This window comes from Plectrocnemia conspersa, unplaced genomic scaffold, assembly GCF_051122295.1.
Source record: "Plectrocnemia conspersa isolate PC_06_02 unplaced genomic scaffold, ASM5112229v1 ptg000011l, whole genome shotgun sequence".
Lineage (NCBI taxonomy): Eukaryota > Metazoa > Arthropoda > Insecta > Trichoptera > Polycentropodidae > Plectrocnemia > Plectrocnemia conspersa.
The window spans coordinates 3942855-3969509 of record NW_028277175.1 but is presented as its reverse complement, the minus strand read 5'-3'; the positions used below and the strand labels follow the sequence as shown (position 1 = coordinate 3969509).

The 26655-nt window shown below is 31.4% G+C and overlaps 1 long non-coding RNA gene across 1 annotated transcript in view; it reads left to right on the top strand.

Annotated features, from left to right (window-relative positions):
- The first annotated feature begins 1326 nt into the window (after positions 1-1326).
- Positions 1327-26655, top strand: part of LOC148229146 (uncharacterized) — a 148590-nt gene continuing 123261 nt past the window's right edge. The window contains exon 1 of the long non-coding RNA XR_015811480.1: positions 1327-1763. This is a non-coding gene — a long non-coding RNA (uncharacterized LOC148229146). The remainder of the gene's footprint in view (positions 1764-26655) is intronic.

Genomic DNA, 26655 nt, shown 5'->3' with positions numbered 1-26655 from the left:
TGTTGGTATTGCACGACCAATGCGATAGAATGATGCAACACAAAATATTTGACTCCCACTCGTCAGTCAAATGCTAACTCGCAATGCCATTTTTTTAAATTGAATATTATTATTGTCATTACTGTATTTTTTTAGAAAGCTTTTTAAGTTCATTCAAGGAAATTCATCCGAAATTATCACTTCGCTTCCGATTAGGAATTGACTCTTAGAAAACCGAGAAAAGCAGCATTTCTTTGACCATTGGATCTAGTCCAACAAAAAGCAGTAACCTGAATTTCCAAAAGTTTAATTCGATTTTCAAAACACGTATCATTTATTCACAAATTATAGGGAAAATTTAAAAATAGTTAAAAAACTTTGTACTTTTAAAAATAACCGCGTCTACTTAGATTCGCCACAATAAAAACAAAATTAAAAATCTGAAGATCTAAGTACGACCACGACGAGTGACGGTACGCATATTAATAAATATATGGCATTATAGGTTAGAAAAAAATTTCACTTATTGGCAACATCATGGACAATAATCCTTAACCTTTTAGACATAAGCATCATATATATAAATAACGCTGCCCTCATGCATGAGCGTAGCGCTCTGTGTGTGTATAAATCAATTAAATAATTTTGCACTAAGCAGAGTTTCCACAAAATATTTTTTAATGCTGCAAAGCAAATATATTTGGTTCTAGGCGCTTAGTTAGGCGATGTATAAAAGCATGTGTTAATAATGCATTGTTCCAGCTTTTTGACCTACACATTGAACCTCTCCCACTGCCCATGCAGTGTGTACGCTTGTCGCTAAAGATTTTGTTCGTTTACTTTATAAGTTAAGGAAACGTTTAAAAATACATGTGAATACTACTCAATCGTTTTATTACTAATTTCGTTCTATGCTTCGACTTATGCCATATTTCCTAGTACGTATTTACTGCGTAAATCGAGGCATGAGTGTATATATTTGTTTAAGTACATATTACAGCGGCTTAATAATGTATGTCATTGTTCATGTTTTTGACAGATCTATGATCATATTTATGGAAGTGGGGTTGCTTTAACCAATTGCCTTTCAATGTAAAGAAATGTCACACAATTTTATTTTCAAGGTCGTTGATGCAAGCAAAATATTCCTACCATTTGGGCGGATATATTCTAGATGGGTCTTCTTTTACTAAGGATTTAGGTTGGAAGTTTAGCTACCACATTGCAGATCATTAAAAATGCTCGGTTTTATCTAAGAAATGCGCGCTACTTCAGGAATACTTTAATATTGCGCACTCTTTATGATGCTCTAGTCCGCAGCATACTCTATTATTTGGATTCCTAGCTTAATGAGTCAATGTAATGAATTGTAGCTGGAAAAAGTACAGCGTAAATTCCTTCTATATTTATACTTGAAGGAATATGGGTATTATCCGTTCTTGTTTCTGGGAGCGCTAAGAATGTTTCTTTGTCAACTCGCAGAAGTGTTTATATTATAATAAAAACACTTCTGGAAATTGCTCAAAGGCAGAGGTGCTCGAGCAGCTCCAAATGTGGGCTCTGGGAGGTGGATATAGTTCTCGATCGCGTCCATTGTTCTTATCTGTAAAGTCTAGAACTTGCCAACTCTTCTCTGTCAAAGAACGTTCGTCTGCTCAATACTGTGCATAGAGATATTGACATTTTCTTGTGCACGTATGGGGTTTTGGTTCAATCCCTATGGGGCAATGCACACCTGTTGCGGTGGTTTGTGTCTGTTCTTTTATTTTTCTATATATGTGTGTGTATATGAATTTGTAATATATTTTATACTTTTGGCAATCGTGACGCATTAGGTTAACCTGTCAGGTCATGGTGGTCATAATTTTAATAAATATATAAATATCAACCCCAACGTCGGAGGTCGAAATGTCGTCAAAAGAGATGAGGACGAGAAAATGCGCGATACGCAAGCCCTTCCATCTCACAAAGCTAATTCTCAACAAAAACATATGCAATGGTATATGTATAATATATAGTCTACACTCTACATATACGTAATATATACTCAAAAAAATATTATGACACTAATTAATAATTATATGAAATGCTTTTTAGTTATTTGTTTTTATATCAAAGTCTCGTTAATTAAATTTCAATCAAATAAATCGCATTTAAACCAAAGAGCTGAACTTTCTCATTGTATTTTTTTATATTAATCTTATATTTTAAATGAGCTATAATTCCCATGCATTTATTTAAATGAGTGAGCAGATTTCGACTAATATGTTCCACTTTCGACAAAAAACATATATTTTCAATCCATAAATCACATTAATATACGAACACAATCTTATGCAGATATTTACACGCAGAATAAAAAGCAAAACAATTCAAGACGCGAAAACCGCTTTAGGCATTTGGGTCAAAACTCTTTTTTTACGATTCAGTGAAACTTGTTGAATGAGTGATTCACCCGACGGACGGGAAATGTTGATGTGTAAACTAACCATATTGTAATGCATCGATATCGAAAAGCAAACACCAAATCACCGAACACGCCCAAAAGTGAATCGATACGAATCGTGCACATAGGTATGTATGCGTATGTACAATAAAATGTTAAAAGTCGTGACGTGAAAGCGTCGATATCGACCAAACGACGACGGTACGGTCATCACCCCGTGAATACGTGTTGTGTGTTCACGTGAGCACCCCCGTATGTACGCATAAGCTAATCTGCGAGGATAAATCAATCGTATAATTCTGTCACGCTAAGACAAGTCGGTCGCGTGACAGTCCAAGAACGATTAACGGTTCTCAAACGGCGGGCGCCTCCCCGGCTGCGATTGCGTTTGCTCGAGTCGAGGGGGTGTGTAATTTTCACGTAACATACGCTTAATTAGTCACGAATGTCACGATAGTGAATAAGTCAACATGTATGTGAAATTCTGTTTGTGTAAAGCTTGGTTCATTTATTCAAATATTTTTTGTATGAACTTGTGTGAGTCGAGAGTGAGCTTTAATAATTAAATTATGCATACATACTAATATAGTATCTTGTCATTGATAGAAGCCTAACATATCATATGTATATTATTAAAATGTGCAATAGATGATAATGAAAGAATAAAAAAATGGTACTCTATGGTAGTTATCCTGCATTTTAAAATATACATATTATATAATATTGGTGGGGACTCACACGAATGCCTTTTCTAGGGAAACGTATAAGGTGTAGTAGCATTACATTATTTATAAGTAAATGAATGCCACGAAGAGTTTAATTTGCAATAGGAAAATATTACACACAAAAATGATAATCACATAGGAAGTGATGAAAATGGACGCTACATAGGTATTTAAATATTACCGTTAACTTTGTGCAATACATTTTAACAGATTAAACCTGTCAATCATTTCCTTAGATAAAACATAATCGTCGTAACGTATGTACACACGTATAAGACATAACATATTGTGTAATGCTGTTTTTTTCATTGCAGAATATCCAAAATTTCATAATGAATGATATAACATAATCTAAAACACTTGAACTCGCGTTTACCGGTTTGTCTGCTTTAGATAAATAAATTAAATTAAGGGGGACACGCATAGAGAGCATAGTTATATATGTTATAAGTTACGTTGTTGTCAAACTTATATTATAATTCAAATAGCAAGCATGATTTTTAAATCGTATATGTATTAAATCGGATTTTTTTGAATTTCATAAAAAAAATATATTATCATCATCTAATTTTAATTAATATATAAATATAAACACCCAGATACGTGCGGAACGGTATTTTAATAATTTTCAGATGCAAAGTCAATAATATATTTAGTAGTAGCATAAAATAGATAATTTATTTTTATTCCGTTTTAATGCGTTACAACGAAATAAACACAATCAATTCGCTATTTCGCACATTGAAAAAAAAAATTTTTTAAATATTTTTTTAAAAAAAAAAAATATAAATATGAGTGAGAAACGGAAAACTTCAATGTTGATACGAACAAAAAGAAATCAAGGACTCATAAACTTCACACGATTCGAGACAAAGAGTGAAATTGTTAGACGTTCTGATAGCGGTGAATTTTTTTCTTCAATCGGACGTTCGTATGATACAAACAGGTCGTATGATACACAATCTTTAAAGATATGTTACTAAAAAAACACGGCTAAAAAAACATGTATGAAATGGAAAAATCTTTGTCATCATGGATCGATGACCAACATCAAAAAGATGTCCCTCTGAGTATTTATATTATTCAAAATGCAAAAGCTCTTACTTTGCACAAATATTGGAAGGATAGATGAAAAAAAAAGATTTTAGCACGGTTTTTCAAGCAAGTAACGGTTGGTTTTACAATTTTAAAATGAGGTATTCTTTTCATAATATTAAATTTACTGGAGAATCGGCTGATGCGGATAAAGATGCTGCAAAAGAATTTATTTCCTAATTATCCAAAATTATTGAAGATGGAGAATATTCCTCTAGCCAAATATTTAATGTAGATGAGACAGGTTTATTTTGGAAAACTCTTTAACAATGAAAAATATGAATGAAGCCTTCACGCATCTTGACAAATTTTTAAATATTATGGAAGATTGTGATCCCAATGGAGAACGCATATCTCAAGTGCGTAGAGCGATCAATAAAGACATAGCATGTTATAAAATACTATATGAAGAAAGGAAAAAGAATAGTGTAAAACTCTTGATAACTTTTCAGAGGAAACACCCGCAAACCTCACTTAAAAATGTCTCTTAAACGCCTCTTAAACATCTTATATTTACTTGATAAATAAATATTTTAAAATACACACAATTTCAAATTTTTTATAATTTCCCTCTACTTTCGAACATTCAACATTTGCACACATTTTCAGGAACCAATTATGTGCGAAAGTCGAGGGCCGCCTGTATAACACCTGAATCAGTAATATCTATTTTTTATTATTATTACAACTTACAATTAAAATATGTCAATATTCATCAGTGACATTAGGAAAATCTAAGAAAACTTAGTAATATTATAGCACTAGAGTTCATATGGTAATCGAATTCAGATTTTTCAGTTAGTAATCACTGAGTTATATTTTTTTATATATATTCTCATGTTAGATTTTTAAGGCTACAATACTAGTTTTATTAATATATTTTTGACTGGGAGGTCTATATTAATAAATAAATAATAAATATAATCGAGTAGCTTTACTTAATCTATTGCGGTATACGTATTTTATTTTTAATTTCAAACACCCCATTTAGTGTAAATTTTTAATCTTATCTACATATATAATGATTAAGATCATAGCGCACAGTTTAAGAAGCGATACGTTTAGCGCATAATTATATTAATTTAATACTCGCCCATACGTTAATTCGGAATCCTGCTAAGAGAACGAGAACGAGAGAGAAAGGGTTCGCATTGTTTAGCGATGAAAATCGATTGATCGCGACCCACGCTTTTGGCGCCGTATGTTCTATACACGCGTGCGATTTTCACGCAAAATCGTACGTCGCCGTCAGATTTTTCGCGAGAGCCACTTTCTCCGTATATTGTGCGCGATGGCCGCCGCCTCGACGATGGGATGCCGGTCTAAATAAATAATACTTTCATTGATTAGAAATCTGCTTTCGAGAATAAATTCCGAGAGTCGGACGTCGTGAAGATGACCAATGCATTCGGCGTCGAAACGTCGCGCGGAACGTTCAAGTTCAAGATTGCGGCACACTCACGTTTATGGGTTACTTAAGCTTAATTAATTGTAATGTAAGTAATTGCGATTACTTATAATGTAAATGTATTATGAAAGCACGCAATTATGTGGAATGTGATTCAGAATTTAAACAGGATAACCTCATTCGTCATTGCAGGATATACAATATATAAAATAATATGTAACGGTTTAAGTTACGGTAAATTAATAAATGATTAATTATATTAAAAAATTATGAGAGCTACTTCAACCACAATAGAAAATCCGGTTAAAGAAATAATATAAAAAGTAAATTAGATGCTATGGTGTCTCCGTCGTTTACTATATTTATGTTAATATACAGTTCCATTACCATTTTATTTATTTTTTAAAGAAAAATTATTCTCTGTCTATTTATTTTATTAATGCATTTTTGTAAACTTCAATGCTCTTACAGTAAGAGTATATATTTTTAAATCACGTTGTAATATTAAGTTGACGACACGATTCTTAGTGAAATATTTTTCTGGGTCTGAAATTTTATTGGGACCGAGATTTAATTATGTAATTTATATGTTATAATAAAATTCCCAGGACACGTTCTACTTAAAGCACCCGATTCCGAAAAAAATCGTAACAAGAATATATTTATAAAAAAAATAGAAATCAACCTCAAATAATGAATATGATTTAAACTAGGTATAAGTTCCTTTAGGAGCGGAACATTGCCTTCAAAAGCACCCACTTCCAAGGTAATACTTTCACAATAAACATTATTATTCAAATGGCCAGATTGTAGTTTTTGACGCGGTTCCGTTTGTGTTTTTAAATTTGTTTGCAAATTATTGTTGACTTTATTGCTTTTTGAACGTTAAAAAAATATTAGACATAAGAGAAAATATTCAACGAATGTAAATAAGTAACAGTGGATTTAGGTATTCGATCTCAATTTTCAGATGAAGAAGCAAATAACGAATAATCAACAACAGTACCAGCTGAATTTTTGTATTTAATTTTAATGTTTTTGTAGATTGTATTATGGGTAATTTAACAACTGGATTTAATTCAGAAAAATAAATAAATAATACATTAAGTTTCATGTGGTTATTCCTAAAAGAAAATCTAGAAAAAACAGTCTCGTCTATGCAGAAAATATTTTGTAAAATATGTCATTTCAATAAAATCGGAACAAATTTTCATAAGTGGATATATAATTTTACCAGTGAAAATATAAATTATCTGGCAGGTGCTTATAAAAATATAAAAAGCCTTAATATAAACGCTTAATAGTCAAGCGTTTTCACTGCGATGACACGATTTTATTTCTTTTGACCTGGACTGAAATACTATGTGGCAACACTGAGCAGCAGAGAAAACACGACTAATTATCAAGTTAATATTATGAGTGGATATTTTTAATACATAATTAAAATATTTTGCAAAAAATATGATTTTAATTTTTATATTTATTTGTAGCATAAAAAGGGTTAACTCAAAGTTATTATTATTTATTCAAGAAATTATATTACGATGTTAAAAAATACATATAAAATGCTATTTTTGTAATGAGGCTCGGAATCATTGTTTTTTACAGGGCCCGGGTTCGCTCTCAGCAGCCCTGCATGATAAGTTGACATGTATACTCGGTTTACATCACAGTAAAATAAATGTTAGAAGCATCTATCTACCGCTCGATGGGATCGATTTTTATACAAGCGTAAACTAACCGTGTTGTCAGGGAATATAAAGGCGATATCATTTTTTTGCGGTTTACTTAGGTAATGAATCGTAAACATTGTAAATAAATAGTAAAGGTCTCAAAATTAAACCTAAGACGACAGCATATATACCAAATATGGATTTAACCACTTAAACGCCAGCGACTCACCGGTGCGTAATTTTTTGATTATTTTTTTCACAAATTATTTTTATAAAACAAGTTACGAATTATTTACAAATTATATTTTTTCAATTATCAAAGATTATTGTAATTAACACATTTAAAAAAAAAACATTTTTTTAAATTTTTTTTTTTTTTAAAAAACGTTCTGATAGCGGTGAATCTTTTGCTTCAATCGGACGTTCGTATGATACAAACAGGTCTACGATGTTCAATTTTGCAAAATAAAAATATAATTAAAGAATACGTTCAAAATTGTGGAAAATAAAGATATATTTCCACAGTCTTTAATGATGTTTCCAAAAAAACACAGCAAAAAAAAACATGGATGAAATGGGAAATCTTTGTCATCGTAGATCGATGACCAACATCAAAAAGATGTCCCTCTGAGTATTTCAATTATTCAAGCAAAAGCTCTTAGTTTGCACAAAGATTGGAAGGATAAATTTAAAAAATATTTTAACACGGTTTTTCAAGCAAGTAACGGTTGGTTTTGCAATTTTAAAATGAGGTATTCTTTTCATAATATTAAATTTACTGGAGAATCGGCTGATGCGGATAAAGATGCTGCAAAAGAATTTATTTCCTAATTATCCAAAATTATTGAAGATGGAGAATATTCCTCTAGCCAAATATTTAATGTAGATGAGACAAGTTTATTTTGGAAAACTCTTTGACAATGAAAAATATGAATGAAGCCTTCACGCATCTTGACAAATTTTAAAATATTATGGAAGATTGTGATCCCAATGGAGAATGCATATCTTAAGTGCGTGGGGCGATCAATAAAAACATAGCATGTTATAAAATACTATATGAAGAAAGGAAAAAGAATAGTGGAAAACAGTTAACTCTTGATAACTTTTCAAAGGAAACACCCGCAAACCCCACTTAAACGTGTCTCTTAAACATATTATATTTATTTGATAAATAAATATTTTAAAATACACACAATTTCAATTTTTTTACTTCCCTCGACTTTCGTACATTCAACATTTGCACACATTTTCAGGAACCAATTATGTGCGAAAGTCGAGGGCCGCTTGTATTTCATATTTATTTTAGAAAGAGATACTGGGCCATGAAGAAAAATAACAGACGACTCACTAAAAAGTCGCTGGCGTTTAAAGGGTTAACGATAGAATGATTATAGAAGCAGTTACTCCCGGTTACATTTGCAAATTAATTATATTTTTCAGTAACTTTATTCAGATTATATATGTATAACTCGTTTCCGAATTAAGATTGATTTGTATTTATCAAATTTTAAACTATCTACTTAATATCACTTAATATTTACAATATATACGAGTGATTTCTTAACTATATTTCAAATATATGCTGGTGTGTTATTAACAATATTCACGATTGATCTTCTTAATAAATCACACAAAAATTGGATCGATGAGAACATTTTAATAAAAAATATCAAGTTTTTTCGTAAAATTTAATAGCAAAGGCTAGTAAACTTTTAGGTCGGTAAATAAAGCAAAGCGTAGGGTCTGTATCCGGCTTGCGAAGAACATTTACATCTGCTTGCTTTCAGTTAGAAAGTATTATATATATATATATATATATATATATATATATATATATATATACAGGAAAGAGTCGCTGAATAATATTGTTATGCTGTTAATTAGTTTTAATCTTGTTTGTTAATACACATACTCATTTTTTACTCAACGTACAATGTAACGTAAAATACGTATGTGCTCTAAAATTAGCGTAATTTACGGCAATGATAAAATTAAATAATGTATGTAAGGTTGCAATTAAGAGCATCAAGAATCAATCTAATAAATAAATGTCATTAAAAGCTCATAAGAGTAATGTTAATTGTGCATCGTTTTTATAATGATCCAAGGCCAAAAGTACGTATTATACACTATTTTTTTATACAAACAAATTTCTCATTGTCTTTCAAGCGACTAATAAAGGACTCAGATGTCAACGGCTAATAGTATTAACGTCCAAGAATCACGTTACGCTGCTAATCGTTTCGAAAGATTTTTTAATTGCTTCATTCAGCGCCGAAACGTGACGGCGTTTATAGGATCGCGGAAAAAAGACACAGATTAAGGTTATAAACTGATGCATTCAATCACCATCCGTCACCCATTGTTAAATTGACGGTCACGATCAGAGACGTATGCGTTGTAAAAAGTAAATTGTCTACACCTTTATGGCGATTGATTGTTGATAGGGATCAAGAGTTCCTCGAGAAGATTGATTGGATTATAAAATTTACTTTATGACACAACACACACCGTATGCGTTTTATTAGCACCTTCTTTCGATATTCGTTCTGAAAAATGTATAGACGAGATTAAGCTGGTTTACTTTAGTGATAACACGATCTGCTGCTATGCGAGTGCTTTTTTAACCAGTATTGAAATCGAATCGATGGCAGAACAAACGCATCGCTTACAGAAACAGTGCAGAACAACGCAGACTAACCGTTATGCTATTTTAACTCTGATGCACGTGAAGCTCGAAACGTTTCTAAAAAAGACCAACACGTGTTCGTGTACAACAATACTGTATGTAATATAATTAAATCTTTGATTTTGATTATTGAAGTAAATGTTTTGTGTATATGTGTGTATTAATATTGACTACGGTGTATGTAGATATTTATATAGGCTTGATGATAAACTACATACATCTAGATAAGATAACCATTTCACGGCGGGTTAAACTTTGCTACGGACCTATAGAGTTATATATGATACATGTTTAATTTAATTTTTAGCCCACTCAAAGTATATGCTAGTTATATAGTACTAAAAAGATACATTTGATTTGTTCTAAAAAAATGTATTACAACACAATAGCAACAACAATAAAGCGGCACGCGCGTGACGTTTCTTACTATTCGTGAAAAGTTGACCACTCCTATTTTTTAATAGTTTTACAGCAATAGTTTTGCAACACGATAGAGAAATATGGATACGATTTAAATTCAATAAAATATATAATTCAAAACATTATCAACAATTCACGATTATCTAGTTTACTAACTTGATAAACTTATCTAGTTTGATAAACTGCATTTAAGCTATTTAATAATAAATTAATATAAATATATGTATCTTATAGCTATAATGATAATTTGGCTAAAGTATTGTTACACACGCTGTAACATCGCGATCTAACGCCTGTTCTGTTTTAATGTAATAAATAAATAAATATATTAAAAAAACAATATTGAATTATTAACAATATTAATAATTTATTGAATGCACCGCCTATACATTTTTTTCGTAAAAGTACGTTTAGTTTAAATTACACCGTACAAAACGTTTTTATATACATATACATTAATTTAATTTATTTGTAAAAGAGCACACTACTATTGCAATACTTTTCTTTAATGAAATGCAGTTTTGCGGTAGTTATTAAAAGCCTAATATTTATTTTGTATAAAATATGTCTATTCCTGTAATTTTTATTTTTTCTGGCACGCGTTAATCTTATCATTTTTTACTTATGCCAGATTTGAAATCAGCGTGCAATTTTACATTTATATAAATCAAGTTATAGTACATGCTAATATATTTTCAGCAGAAATGTTTTTTGAATTAAGCACGCGAGACAGACACAACATATTCGAAAGATTATCGATGATCAAAATTCGACCTGGTTACATACATGTTTATTCGGGCTCACTGGCACATAGGCGTCAAGAAAGAACGAAAGAAAGAAAAAACGATTTTGACGAACTCGTTATAACGGAGGTTCACACTTCTACCAAACACTGACCGTACACACGATGTAAAAGTTAATGGATCATGCTCGTATGTATGTTACATTGAGGCGTTTTCGATTGATTAATGTTAAATTAAATTCGTTTTATTGTAATGGTATCAGTACCGTTATTATAGTTAGTGGTCACACAGCCCCTAAATCTGGCGCTGGCCGTCCGGTTATTGTAGGATTTCACTGAGGCGATCGGCGAGCGCTGTGTCCAGAGCCGGACTAGAAATTAGCGCCGAAGTGGGCCAGTGGGCCAGATGCAGTCGGCCTGGATGCACTGCGACCGATCGAGAAGCGCGACCACGGAACACTGAGCCGCATGATCCGACGCCGGCCACTATAATTCCGCCAGCCGACGACAGTGGCTCTCAAACTGTCCGGGATTTTCCCAGACGCTCTCAGCTGTTCGGGTCAAGCGCCCAGAGCTTTTCTTACGTATACATTGAACATTTTGCTCAAATATGTTGACGAATAAGGGGGTGAAAATCTTTAATAAATTAGAATATTATACATACATACAAAAGATGACGTGGAATTCAGTTTTTTCCAGATGTGCAAAAGTTCTTCGATTTCGAAAGTAGCTTTTCTTAAAAATCCACATGATCATATCTCGAAATCGCTCGATAAATCGCGACAAATAATGACAAGCTAATTTAAATTAAATACCATATATAATCTACTGCTGTGGTCCCTTTGAAAATATATATAGTTTTAACTTTTGACTAAAAGAAAACCATGTTTTATTCAGCCGTGTAACGAATATATAAATGGATTTTGCGATTAATTGATAAATATAAAAAATATAGTAATGATTTTAATTTCTATAAATTTGTTCAAAATAGAAACATGAGTAATGATAAGTATATTGAACGTATATCCGTATCATGTGTTTTAGCGTGAGCCCAAACTTGCCATCTTTTTCTCAATTATGAATAATGATGAAATGGATAGCTCCCGAAGTGACTGTGTTAACGCAAATAGGGTATAGTTATAAAATGGATTATTTTTTTAGGTTTAATTGTACAATTATTGTTTGTATAATAGCCATCATGATAATCCGAGCTTTACTAAAAAATAAATGAAAAAATATGGGTTTCCGATAATCGTCTACTCTTTAGTGTTTTATAAAATGGCGTATTATGTCATTATTCTGATCACATTTACTATTAGTTTATTCCTATGGTTTCGGTAGACTATACTAAGGAAACTTTCATTACAGATCCTGGAATCACTTTTAAAAGCAAGCGAATGTTCTCTCTACATGTAAATGACGATGCTTGGCTTTGGTATGAGTATCATTCAGTTATATGGAAATATCGTGTCCTGTATGACACATTAGTTTGCGGTAATTTTGAATCGGTATCCATAATTTAGATTCTCTTAGTAATTAGATACTCCCTTTTAATCGAAAGAGATATCTTTGTTTTACGATTCGTTGAGTTTCGAAAAAATGTATGTCGCTAAGCATATCTTCAAACCACTGAAGAATGCTGTTCTATTAGTTTAGTACCGCGATCGCGTCCTATTCTAATAGCCTTTAGAGCCAGAACGTCTGCACTAGCCGATTCGCTATGGCTGTCACCATCCAGCTCCTCAAAAGGCAAGTTTTATGGTCACAGACTTTCCGCCTTTCAAACATGGCAGTCGTTAGCCCAATGCGTTAGAATGGCGTAAACAAATGAATACCTACAAGCAAGTAGTAAGACACCAAAAATCAGGGACTATTTATTTTTTATTATTACAGTCAACAAGCAGTAGATGCCACTACACCTTATTCATTTAACACTCGCAACTTTTATTAGCGAACTTTAAATGCTTTAATAATTCATAATATGTATTAGATAAGAATCACGATTGGATAGAAAATAGATAAAAATCAATGTCGGGCGTCGTGTTTCGTACACTATGTTATTACTAGAAAATTAATTTCTGACTTTTTAATAAATGACAGTACGCGTATCATACGTACTTTTGTTATGCGTGAAATTTTATACATACGTATGTAAAAACGGTAAAGTGAAGTTGAAATTAATTTAGCAAAAATTAAATATGAATAAACTCTGCTCGCAAAGTTTAGAACATCGTACTATTCTATTCAGTACTATTCAAATCCATGGGCTAGCGCTGAATAGCGGTGATTGGAGTTTAAGAGCTTTACATTCGCGTCGAGCAAAGTAAAATTCCTCACTATGCGGCATAATCAATATACGACAGCATCTCATTCATAAAAACGGCACATCGTAAAAATATTATAAACAAACACTTTTTATATTGAATGTTTTGGTCTTATAAATTATGTTATAAAATAAGATGTTTGAAAATAATTTGAGAAACTATGTAATACAACTAAATTGTCGCAATAAGTTTAGGTACAATATTTATATAATGATTATAAATCTAATATATGTTTTTTTTTAATTTAGCTTTTTTAGACTCTATTGCATATTAATCAATATATCAATTTTTGATACTTAGAAGAAAGTCCAAAAAAGCTTGTCAAATAAATGTTTATATTTTCATCTCATGTATTGATAACTGACTTTAAAATTAAAAGTATAATTTGGGTACAGCTGAAGCGAACATTTTGAGCAGTGACGTAACAACCGACTGGGCAGCCGCCCAGAATCGCAACATTAGAAAATCAGTAGTTCTTAAAAAATGTATACATATGTATATAATATATTAGGTGTTTAATAAACTATTATTAAAATTCATGGTTGAATCAGATCTTCGCTTATGTATTAAGTTTAGTTAACATTAAGCTCCTTGGTTTAGTTAACATTAAGCTCATAGACAATTTTATTAGAATGGGTATTTGAACGTTGCAGGAACTATTTGAGGAGATAAAAAGAGCAAGAGCAGCAACATGTACAATTCATTGTTGTCAAGACAAAGAATTCGTCCACTTTTTCATTAAATTTGATGATAATGTAAGTCGGAAAAAATAATGACTTTTTCCGAATTAAATACTTAAGCCAACGTTAACGCTTCGAAAAGTTTTTCTGTGTATTTGCTGGGATGTACGAGAAATAATTCGTAATGAATTATTAAAATCCGGTAAAACGGTTACTGCTGAGGCGTATTTGGAAGGATAAACGTCCATGTTTATTTAACAGAAAGGGGATAACAATACACATCCCAAAAAGCAAAAGTGATCCATGAAAAAAAAAATTGGGCTAAACTAGTAGGTTCTACCACGCCTTCCATATTCACTAGATCTTGCTCCATTCGACTATTACCATTTTAGGTCCATAGAGCACACCTTAAGAGAAAAAATATTTCGAAATGTGGTCGAAGTGAAAATCACTTGAACGAGTATTTTGCTCAAAAATATGTCTGCTAAAAGCAGCAAGAGAGATGGGAAATAGTTGTAGATAATAGCAAAAATTATATTTTATAATAATGCTTAAAAATTAGTAAATAAATATATTTTTTAATTGCTTATAAAGTGCGCAATTTATTTCTGGTATACAAATAAAAAATACTCTAAAAATAAATCAGAGATCACTAAGAATAAGAAAACGCTTAAAATTATTTCGTAGAGCTAGCGGATGATACTTAAAAATAACCTTCATTTACTTAAACTTATAAATGCTATAACTCACTTACTTTTTCATGTTGAACTTATTTATAAATTATTTTCGACAACATCGCGGTTCTAAAAGCGGCACTTTTATTAGTTTTTACAACTGAAAAATATATTTTAGTAACATTTTTTAATATATAGATAATAAATTTATATTCATTAAAAAGTGATTGCATTGGAATTTAATGGTAGTAGAGTAATGTTTAAAAAACATATTTTTGCTCCCCTCGTCGCTTTACTGGGCTACTATTATATTCTTTATTCTGTGGTTACCATACAGTTGCTTACGCCACTGTTTTTCAGCGTTGATATACTATTTTTTAGGCGTAAATTTATAAAATAATTATAATCTAATGAACAACAACCATATCATTAATATTTTAAAATGCTTTAAAATAGTTAATTGGAATTACTATAAATTTAAAATTATTTGCGAAAGATAAATTATGGTAGAGTAGTATTGGTGTATGATATTTGAATGTATATCATCTCATGTTTTTAATTTTATTTATTTTTATTAACCTTAGTGGCATAAGCCCAATGCGTTACAACAGGGAAAATATGAACCAACTGAGTAAGTCAAACAGATATAATGAATACTTACAAGTAAGTATTAACCGTCAAATTGAAAGTCTGGGAATCGGTGACATCTATAATATATTAATAATTATTTTCTTTGGAAGCTGAGGCCGATTTTTTAATAATAGCGCATTTTTTATAAATACAAATTCGAGTGTTGCTGTCGGGGCTCGATCCCGCAACCTCAAAATTACTAGTCTAAGACGTTACAGACTACGCTATCTATTATAATATAGATAATATGTAGGGAGAGCTAAATATGTTAGGGCCGGCCCCGGTAGGCTTCGTATAGTTAGCTGTGACCTCAACCTAAGCCGTCACGATCGACGACTGCGTTCCCAGTTACGATTAGAGTTTATGGTCTTCCAGCATCACTATCTATGTTGGAGAGAGACGGAATATGGACTTAAGGGGAAATGAAAAGTAAACGGATCTGGTATAAAATATTAACCTCATTGTATTTCTTCTCGAAATAAAAACAAGTAAATTGTCGCTACACAGTCTTATCTTTTGTTGTATTTTTATTATTTACTATTATGAGAAAATCCATAAAAATACGTAATAAGTTAATAATGCGTTTTATTTAATAAGTTGTTTTCCAGGAACACATTAAATAAATTAATATTTGTTCAAAGAATATCACTGCACGGTTTATCTTATTAAGGTGTTAACATTTTTTGGAGATAATTAATAATAACTTTGGAGATAATTTTTTGATTCAGAACAAAGCAACGATTTTTTTTTATTTTGAATTAGGATAAAATGTGCAAGATTATAAGAATGCTTGAAGAGTTGAAATGGTTGAATGTGAGAGAGGAAGTGAAAGTAAGTATGTTAATATTTATATTTAAATTGGATAAAGTACTACTATCAAAAAGTAAGAGGAGTAGGCGTTCATAATTATGCAACTAGCAAAGATCTTCTTATAACAATTTAAGATATGTTAAATAAATAAATGTATATACCTAGAATTGCTACAAAAAAATTAAGCATATTTTTTTGATGTTATTGAAATTAATTTTAATGATTAGCATCCATATAATAACTCAAACTATATATCTACAGTCAACATTAAAGTTCGAAACAAATATAAGTTTAGTACTAATCATGTAACACATATTTGCAGTTAAGGCAAACTTAAAGTCAAAAACCATATTCAATATTTATTCAGCCGAGCGATTCGTCTTAATTTTGGACATTTTCATAACCGTGAAAATTCGCACGACGTGTTCCGCGTACCGCGACGACGGTTTTTTCACAATTGCAAATAAAGTAACGAAATTAGGCTCGCCAGACACTGCGAAAAGAAAAACACCGGAGAAAAAACTAGTTAACAAATATCTCTGATATAAAGGTGATCATCGTACGAGTGATATTTTCCCTTTTTCTCTGCAGTAATCCGTCCATCTCGTTCGGGTCACTTTTGATGGTAATATATTTCAATAATCCATATGTGCTTATGACACATGGATGTTATGCTTTACGTATGCAGATCATGTATGCAAGTGGAGTTCGAAATAGTGGTCGATTAATTCCAAGTTCATTATCAAGATTACGCGGCGAACTGCGAGCCGTACTTTCACAACTGTGAGCTGAAAATTTACAGTTGTTGTCGGCCAATTTGTGATTTGCACGCGGACGGTGTGCTTCTCAAATGGGGTTACGCGTGTGATTTTTTTATTTGATTTTTTAATCTTTTAATAAAAAATTAATCACAAACCCTTTAGTTGCCAAGATTTTTGGGATCACTGTGTTTGTGAAAACATTATTTTCCTCTGCAGTGTATCTGACTGTTTATTCAATAGTAACATCAGATTCGGAAATTCGCACGAAACCTATTTAGCAGATTTCGGCAATTAAGATAACCCTTCAGTACAAGAGTGGCAGTGTCAAGAGTTCGAAGGCAAAAAAATCTTTAATCTTCAGTATGCAGACGATACATAAGTGTGTATAGGCAACCAAAAAATAAATCTCTAACACACACAATCATATTAACAAAGAACGACATTGATTTACTGATTTAATGGTTGTAAATAAATTCATCCATCTTAGTTTAACTCTGTATAATAACGGTGAAAGTGAACTCCAAATCATATATCAGCAACGGGAAAGTAAAAAATATATGGAGAAATTAAATATAGTTAGAAATTACAAACAGCACATTGCCTACAAAGCTTTTGTTTATCTGTATCAATAGAAATGTTTCACGCAGCTGTTTACTTAATGTAGTTTTGGGCTGTCAGCAAACACTATATAGCTAATTGCAGAAAAAAATACGTTTTTTCCACACTTAGATTATACAGTAGTGTGAAAAGTCTTAGCCAACTAGTCTGTACGAGTATTCTTTAGTAATTTATGTATTCAACTATGAATTTTAAAACAGCAAAAATAATGTATATTTCCGTTGCAACATATGCAATGAAAAATATAATAATTTGTTAGAAAATGTTGGACAAGAATGCAGTACATACACAGAATCATTTCATTAAATAGCCCCATTTTTAAAAAGTTGTTACTTTATTTTTTTCTGGTATTGGCTTTTTTATGCAAGAAATATGGATTATATTTGTAACTAATGCTCTTTGGCACAACATTTGATTACATTTTCATATACCACATAATTTATGCTTTGTTTAAAGTGATCCTTCTATTAGAAAAATCTAGGAAAACATAATCTATAATGATCGTTTCGAATTATAATTATATAATAATAAGATGAAAATTATAAAAATTAAGGTTCACGTAGGATTTAAACTCGTGTATTTAAGGTATTAGTAACCGATTGAAAATATTTCTCTTTTTTTGATGGTTTCACGCAGGTGTTTACTTATTGTATGTTTGGGTTGCCACGTAACGTTAATGAATTTAATTGTTTTAAGACTTTTGCATAGTATTGTATGTAAAAATATTTCAGATATAAAAACAAATTTATTCTATTTTTTCTATACTATAGGCCAGTATAGAGAGACCTAAAATTAAAATACTATGGATAATGAACAAGAGTTTTACATGAGAGTGCTGTTGAAAATATGATATAAGATGAAGAGAACAAGTAATTAAATATCAAAACATTGAGCATTGCAAAACTAGATGAAGATCGCCGACTTTTGAGCACCCTCATTGCGACCAATGAACCTTACTGATGCTGTAGAACCCAAGGCTTAGCCATGAAAGACTTTATCATTGACTGAAATTATTAGCAAAAGAACACTGTAGCAAGTTTGTTATTGTTATAAAGTAATGACTTTAATTAGACTTATTATGAAGCTGAAATAATACTACGCCAGAATGAGTAAGTGAAGAAATTGCAGGAAAGAGCTCTTATGAAAAATAGGAAATGTGATGAACATATTATAGATTTCGTTAAATTCATTCAGTGGAATTATGATTTGAAACATTTTATGAAAATTAGTGTTATTCAAATTTTATGGGATTTTCGCGAAACTTATGCATTGCTAAACTCAAATAGGGAAACTCGCATTTTTCATTTTCCATTAGCGAAGGTTGTGTGCAGTACACATTGAAAGATTTCCTTGAACAAGCGAGGACATGTCAGAATTTTGTTATTTGCCTTCAGTCTATACACAATACCCACTCACGTGCGACATACAATTTAAAGATCATCAATGCACTCTTATGTGTATAGTATAATACAATAATATAGTTAGTCGAAGATGCAAGGGCATCCACAGGATAATCATAAACTAGCATAAAGAGACTATTTGAAATGATGCATTAACTTAATCGACTCTCTTGGGCTTTATTTGCGCATTCAAGTAATTATGATTGATTGGAAAAAAGGCAGCATCTTGGTTTTATTCATGACGCATTTTTTTAAAGCATGTTCATTATATGTATGGTACTTGTCAATAGGTAAACATCGTTTCAAACGACCGACAAGTAATAGCGGGTCATTTCCAAGTAAATACATAATAATAAATGAAATACTTCAATAAAAAAGGAAAAATTCCGAAAGGCAATAACAAATATTTTCAGTGACGAAACTCGTCGGTACATGAAACGTACAAGCGTCATCCTTTTTAAAAGTAAATAGATATTTTTTACGGAAAATGTAACATTGTATGCATATACATATACGCAACACTTTAAAATTATCTCATGGAGGAAATTTGTTGAAAAAATCGCAACGACTTTGAACCTATGTTAAACAAATGGCAGTTGAAATAAACTATGACTTTGAACTTTGTATGAAAACAGTAAAATCGATTTAGTTTTTAAGAAAAAACTGAATACAAGAAGTAGAAGGTTGCAAAACAGTTCAAGTGCGTCGCAGTTGAATGCAACTTGACTTTGATTTCTCAAAAGTTTTTTTCTGAATTGAACCGAAATTGTGTTGCGTTATTAAATTAAAAAAAAATGTAGCAATAGTTATATTATTGATTGATCAAATGATGCATTGAATACATCCTATGATTTTTTAACCTGTACGTTAGATAATTGTATAACCAATAATATCAAATCTATATTTAATTACAACAATAAATCATAAAAATTGAAAAAACCTTGCTAGATCTTACATCACAATTTAACCACCAATCGTTAAATTCTATTTATCGTTGCTCATTCACAAGTCGTAATAAACTTATGCAATGAAAATAATAAAATAAGACATTGTGCTTGGGCTACTTTTAATTGTGCCACGTTAAAAGTGTCAATTAATTATTTTTAAAATATGTATTGAACACATTCTCTTTCACTCAGAAGTGAATTTCAATTGTTAGAAAGATTCTTTCGTACAACCCGAATTCACTTTTATGCAATGCTTTTATTTACCATACCGAAATAACCGGTTTCAAAACAAAACCCAGTAGTTAAACTAGCATAAAAATGTGTTGATAACGATGTTAAATTTTTTAACACTTATTATAATTTCATTGAAAGGGCAAATAGTCCTATGGGCAGTATAAAGCTTTTTTATCATCTTATAAATTTATCAATCTTGACAGAGTTTTAGATCGAAAATGAAGTTGAGTTCATAAATATTTGCTATTCTACCGTGAAGCGTTAAAATTGTAGAAATTTTGTTTATAAACTACCATTTTCATAAATAAATGAAGCGTAGTTTGTAACGAGACGCGAAATTTTTGATATGTTAATTATAAATTGCCATATAATATAGGGAAAAAACAAACTACTTGGCCGCTTATCGATATCTTTTTGTATATTTTATCGTGTGATAACATATTTTTTACAGTGATATTCACGAAATATAAAAAGAACTTTTGATATCAGTTTAAAGTTTTTATATAAAAGTATTTTTTTTTAAATGGTAAAACATCTGTTTTGTATGTATTTTTATCTTGTAATAAAAGCAAAACAGTAACAAAAAGTAAAGTATGTAATAATTAGGAAAACAATAATGTAACCTTCTCTCAAAATGTTTAGATTTTTTTTATATTTAATGAAAATTTTTACTCAAGACAATTTTTTGGTGAAAGTGGAACAAGTATCAAAAATATTAATATTTATTGTTAAGCATTAACATTAACAATATAAAGTAAAGAATCATATTGTATATTTTTCATGTAGTAAGAAAGTATTTAAAAAAAAAATTCACAAAAGTTCAATTATTTCAAAACAAATTTTATATGACATATTCCACTTTATTGATTAGCGGCTCATATGAAAACATCATTAATAAATATTAGTAAGGATATTTTCAAAATAGGTTATATACATTAAAAAAAAAAAATACTTAAAATAAATCTTAGCTTGGATAGATATTTTTTTTACTTATTTACTTAAATTAAGTTAAGAGCATCATGAGCTAACAGGTTATCCCAATGCGTTACAATGGTAAAAAAACAATACGAAGTATTATTTCAATGCACAAAAATGTAAAATACAAGTAAGATTAAAAAATAATACACAAAAAACACAAAAGCGGAAATGTTCCGCGAAGAAATTTTAATATATTTTAATTTTCGTGCTTATCAAAATGTTATCTTATTAAATACATATACTGTTAATTGAAGGCATAAGAAAATATCTGGTGTAAGCGATGCAATTATGAAGTCAAGTTATTTTTGAAGCTGAAAAATAATTGATGATTTCTGACACTATGATTAAGGATAAACAATTAATAATGTTATTTTTTTAAATAAAATTATGGGGTCCATAGTAACCACACTTTATGTACATCGGAAAATCCAAATAAGATCTTAATAAAATTTACGCAATAACCGTAAAAACAAAACCTATGTATCATTTTTTTTATGTCAACCAGTGCAGACCGTACGTCACAATAGACGTAATAAACTATAAGCGCTAAAATAGTCATTTAGGACTTTCTGCAAGTAATAGTATCATAAAGTAAATTTAAGATCCAACAAAACAATACGTTTCAAAGTTTTCATTTCAAAATATTTAGCGGTTGTTTCAAACTTGTTTAGGTGACGGATTGCAACCTGTTTAAGCTTCGACGAAACGGTTATAATAGTCCAGCAAGTTGACAGGCTAATTTAATCACACTCATAGCTCGTGACCCTAAAAAAGGGGATGAACACTACATCTCCCTTAGACTGCCCACGTGTATAAAATCGGATACACAGCGCCCAAATCAACAATTATCGTTTAAGATTGACAACACAGCAATAACTCGGGCTCTATAATTTAGACACACGCAGGTTCGTACGAACTTGAATCACGAGAAGCCGAGCATAATTAACACACAAAATCTAAAATGCAACCGCTTCAAAAGTTGTTCAGAGATCTTTAGTAGAAGTTTCTCTAGCTCAAATGTTCTCACCGAGATCGTAGGAATAAATTTATGGCAAACGGGGTCGAGAAATGACACAAAAATGATACAGCATATTAAAATTGCTGGGCAGTTGCCGATTATATTAAAGATAAGGAGAGAGAGAGAGAAGGGGAGAAATTTTAGTACAATTTTTTTAAGCACTGACGAAATTCATTAGTTTACAAAAATTAAAAATACAAAAATTCAAGCCCTATAATCTACTTGCGGTAACACAGTCAATTCGAGAGCTATCCGTTTCATTATTATTCATAATTGCGAAAGAGATTGCAAGTTTTGGTTTACGCCCCTACCATTAGCTCTAAAGCACACGATACGGACATACGTTCGATATACTTATCATTACTCCGATTGATTGATACGTAGAAAAAAAAGTAATGATTTTAATTTCTGTAAATTTGTTTAAAATATAAACAGGAGTAATGATAAATATATCGAACGTATTTCCGTATCGTGTGCTTTATAGCTAATATAAAAATAGTAGGGGCGTAAACCCAAACTTGCCACCTATTTCTCAATTATGCATAATGATGAAATGGATAGCTCTCGAACTGACTGTGTTAATGTAAATATATTATAGGGCTTAAATTAAGATTTTTTATTTACATTTAGTTCATGTGGTACCCATTTTTCAATATGTTTTAAGTTGACTTGTTATAAATGGTGTGAAACTTTTGATTACTAACGCCTAACTTTTGTGCAAGTTTTTAATACGTGGTTATGATTCACATAACGCTTTCAGTTGCTCATTATTGACTGAAACATTTAAAACCACCGTTGCACCGTAAGTTCTTTAAACATTTTAAGAGCAGTTATTGCTGCTTTAACATGTTTTTAAAATTGCTTTAAAAGCTCAATATAAAGCAACAGTAATAATAATAATATGAATTATATTGAAATTATAAAAAATATGGACCATAAAATATATTAATAATGAACGAAAAACATGAAAGATATGCATAAATTATACTGCTATTTTAAAATAAATAATTGCAATTAAAAACTAGCTAACTTATGATATCAGGATAAAGCTCGAAAAATAAAAAAAATGACACGGTGTCGTGCAAAATTAACAAATTCAGACAGACAATTAATTTTAGATAATCAGCCAAATCGCTTAAAATACAAATTCGGACATTGCTCTGCAAAAACCCAGAAGCAACGTAGCAATACTAATCAGGAAAAGGTTAAAATTTTAGCTTTAGTGTAAAACAAAAAATATTTACAAATCAAAGCCTTTTGGAATTTTTTTAATATTGTTAAACTCTTAAATTACAATTAAGTTCCTGAAATTGCTTCTATTATTATGCTAGAATATTTATTGTGTGCATATCTTTTGAGTATTTCTACTATGTAAAGAATGGATATATTGAGATACTTACACAGCAAAAAAATTAAATTGCATATATTTTTTTTTAAATGTCAAATTTTTTAGATCAGTTCAATATTTATAATTTTAATAAAATAACATTAACAACCAGTTTAAATAAAATAACACTAACAAAATATCAGCATAATAGATTAGTAGTATTAGTTGATGACTAATTTTTGAAAGACTAGGATTCTTATTAGGTTTTCTTATATTTGCCTTATCTCACGGTTAAATATTGGGATGTTAATTAAAATTGAGTCAAATCGTTCATATATGTTATAAAAATATATTTAATAATGATTTAATTCAGATTAATCAGAATATCAGAAGTTTTCGAAAATAAATGACCCTCAATATTTACCCTGTCCTGACATTTGATGAGGGCTTTAATGTTGGAGCAACGTTCAATAACTGATTTAAAAAAAAAATCTTTTAAGTGTTTCAAGAAGTAGAATTTAAATAAGACTTTGATAATTAAGATACTTTATTGTGCATTTATTTCCCACATGCTTTAATTTTTTAATTCATTTGGGGTAATTTATTCATATTCTAGTCATGCCCACGCACCGCCCCAATTTTTTTTTTTGCCGAATGATGGATAAAAATTATTTTCACACATTTACCTATAATTTTCGTTGTTCGATTGAAAGTTTTTCCGATATATAATCGAGGGGCGTGGTCGCGGAGCGGCTGCGGGGGTGGGGGAGTGCCCAGCGCGATCCCAAATTTTGAGGTTATGTCACACGGGGTGCCGCAAAAAAGTCGAATCAAGGCCGGAAAAGCGTTTTATACCATCGTTTAACGTCACAATTGGACTAATACGTTCGAAATGGCGTGCAATATGGTGATTTGCGACCGGGGGGCGAAAATTGCAAATCGATAATTTCCGCGTGCGAAGCTCGATGGGCGGCGTCTTTGCGGATTTTCAGTTTAGATATGGATTAATTAAATTTCGGGTCGGATACGGGGCGCGGGTTAAACGTCAGAGCGAGTTTCGCGGGGGTTCTGAGGTTAAGCGCCGGATGGGGGCCCTACGGAGGGGGCTTTAACGGTGAGAAACGTCAAACCTGTCGGCGGGGGCTGCCGTCATCTCGCGGGGGCTCCGGCAGCTGAGGGGCGGCTTCTGAGCAGCGTCTAGTCGGCGCAAAGGTCGCCGGCCCGACCGGGTCACGCCAGCGCGGCCGCCCCGAACAAAAATCGATGCGCCACCGAGGGGGGTTTTCGGCGGCCATCTTTGCTCGGGCCCGATGCGTCGGGAAAACCACCCGAGACATGCCCGCAAAAACGCGCCTTAAGACCACATAACGTAAAGCTCAAAATTGCTTGATTTTAACTCGAGCTCTACCGGCGCCGGTTCGAATCAAACGTAAGCGATTCTCGCTCATAGCTTCCGTCCTTATGTTACGCGATTCTCACTCGGCGTTTATAATAAATATGTAATTAAAATATTCAAAAATGCTAGTTTTAAATTAATACAGTATTAAATATTAAATATAACCTTTGTAGAGTTCGCTAGGAGGCCAAGTGTAGCTTTGGATGGAGTTTTTCGGAAAACTAACGCGAGACGCGTTTCGCCCACGGGGGCGGCGCGTTAAAGGTTATTTTTGCATGTTCGAAAGACCAACCCCCAGCCGGTGTTACCATATCCAGCCGGAAAAACCCTTGTGGAAAACTCAATGAATGTTGGATTTTCATTTTTATAAATTTCTCAGTAGTTGAACCTTTCACAGTCACTGGGAGGCACATTATTATTATTATTTAGGTGATAATTTCACTTTAGCTTAGATCAGTGATATCCAACCGAAATGGTTTACTAGGCCAAAACTAAAAGTAAAAATACCCTACCTAATTAATAGTAAAAAATAACTTATATAATACAGTGGTGCCTTGTAATTCAAATTACTCGTATGTCAAATCTATTTTCCCCATTGAAATATATTGAAATGCTATTAATCCATTTCAATAAAGAAATTAAAATGAATTATTGTGATCACTTATGGGTGCCTTCTATGTTTTTATATCAGGGGCCAAAGGACAACTAGCTAATTAATTCCAATAAAATGTGTTCCTACATTATTAGTTACGATCATCAATTTATCAGACCTTATGAAAAAGGGGTATATGTACAAAGTTGTAAATCTGTTTGTTCAAAATGCGACATTTTTTTATAAGAATTTCTTTATGTGATTGATGATTATGATATTTATTTATTTATGTTAGTATAGAAAGGTGTGTTATATATTATTTATCGCTTTATTTTGAATTACTTGAATAAAAAGTGTTCCAAAGCATTCGAAAGATTTCCAATTCGTTATGTTTGCAGACCTATCTGGATTCCTTGTGGAATTGGGTTACACATAACCGTTTACCTTTCAGCAACGGAAAGTGCCATGTTGTGTCGTTTTTCATATATTTATGGCCAGTGGAGTTTTATTATTACCTTGGAAATTCTCTCCTTACTTCAATAATAATTCATCAGTGATTCGCGTCCTTACGAGAGCAAATATAATCTCATAGTTAAGAAAAATCAGAAAAGATTTCTGAGGTACCTCTATATGAGGGAGTTAAAAATCTGAATAAGTCACGCCACTCGGTATCAAAACGCAAAAATGGAATAGTGCAAATGTTGAAGACTTTTGGCGAGGGTTCTTTGTCCAAAAGAAGGATTTACGAAGGGTTATATGTCCAAACGAAGAGTCAAAATAAAAAAAAGCATTAAAAGTTTGATCGAATACCAATGTTATTCTTAGTGTCTTCTTTGATTATAACATTATAGTACAATATTAATGTAAACCACTACATTGTAGTTGACATAAGTATATTTTATAGGACTACATCACATCAATATTAATCATTTATTTTACCTTTTGATAACAGTTATTACTTATAACTTTATATGTGAGTCAGCACCCTCATTGTTATGGCAGCTTTTCAAACGGCCGTTAAAATTGAACAATTACGATGCAAATAATCTTGAGATTTATGACCGAATCGTGCTCATGCAGCACGACAGA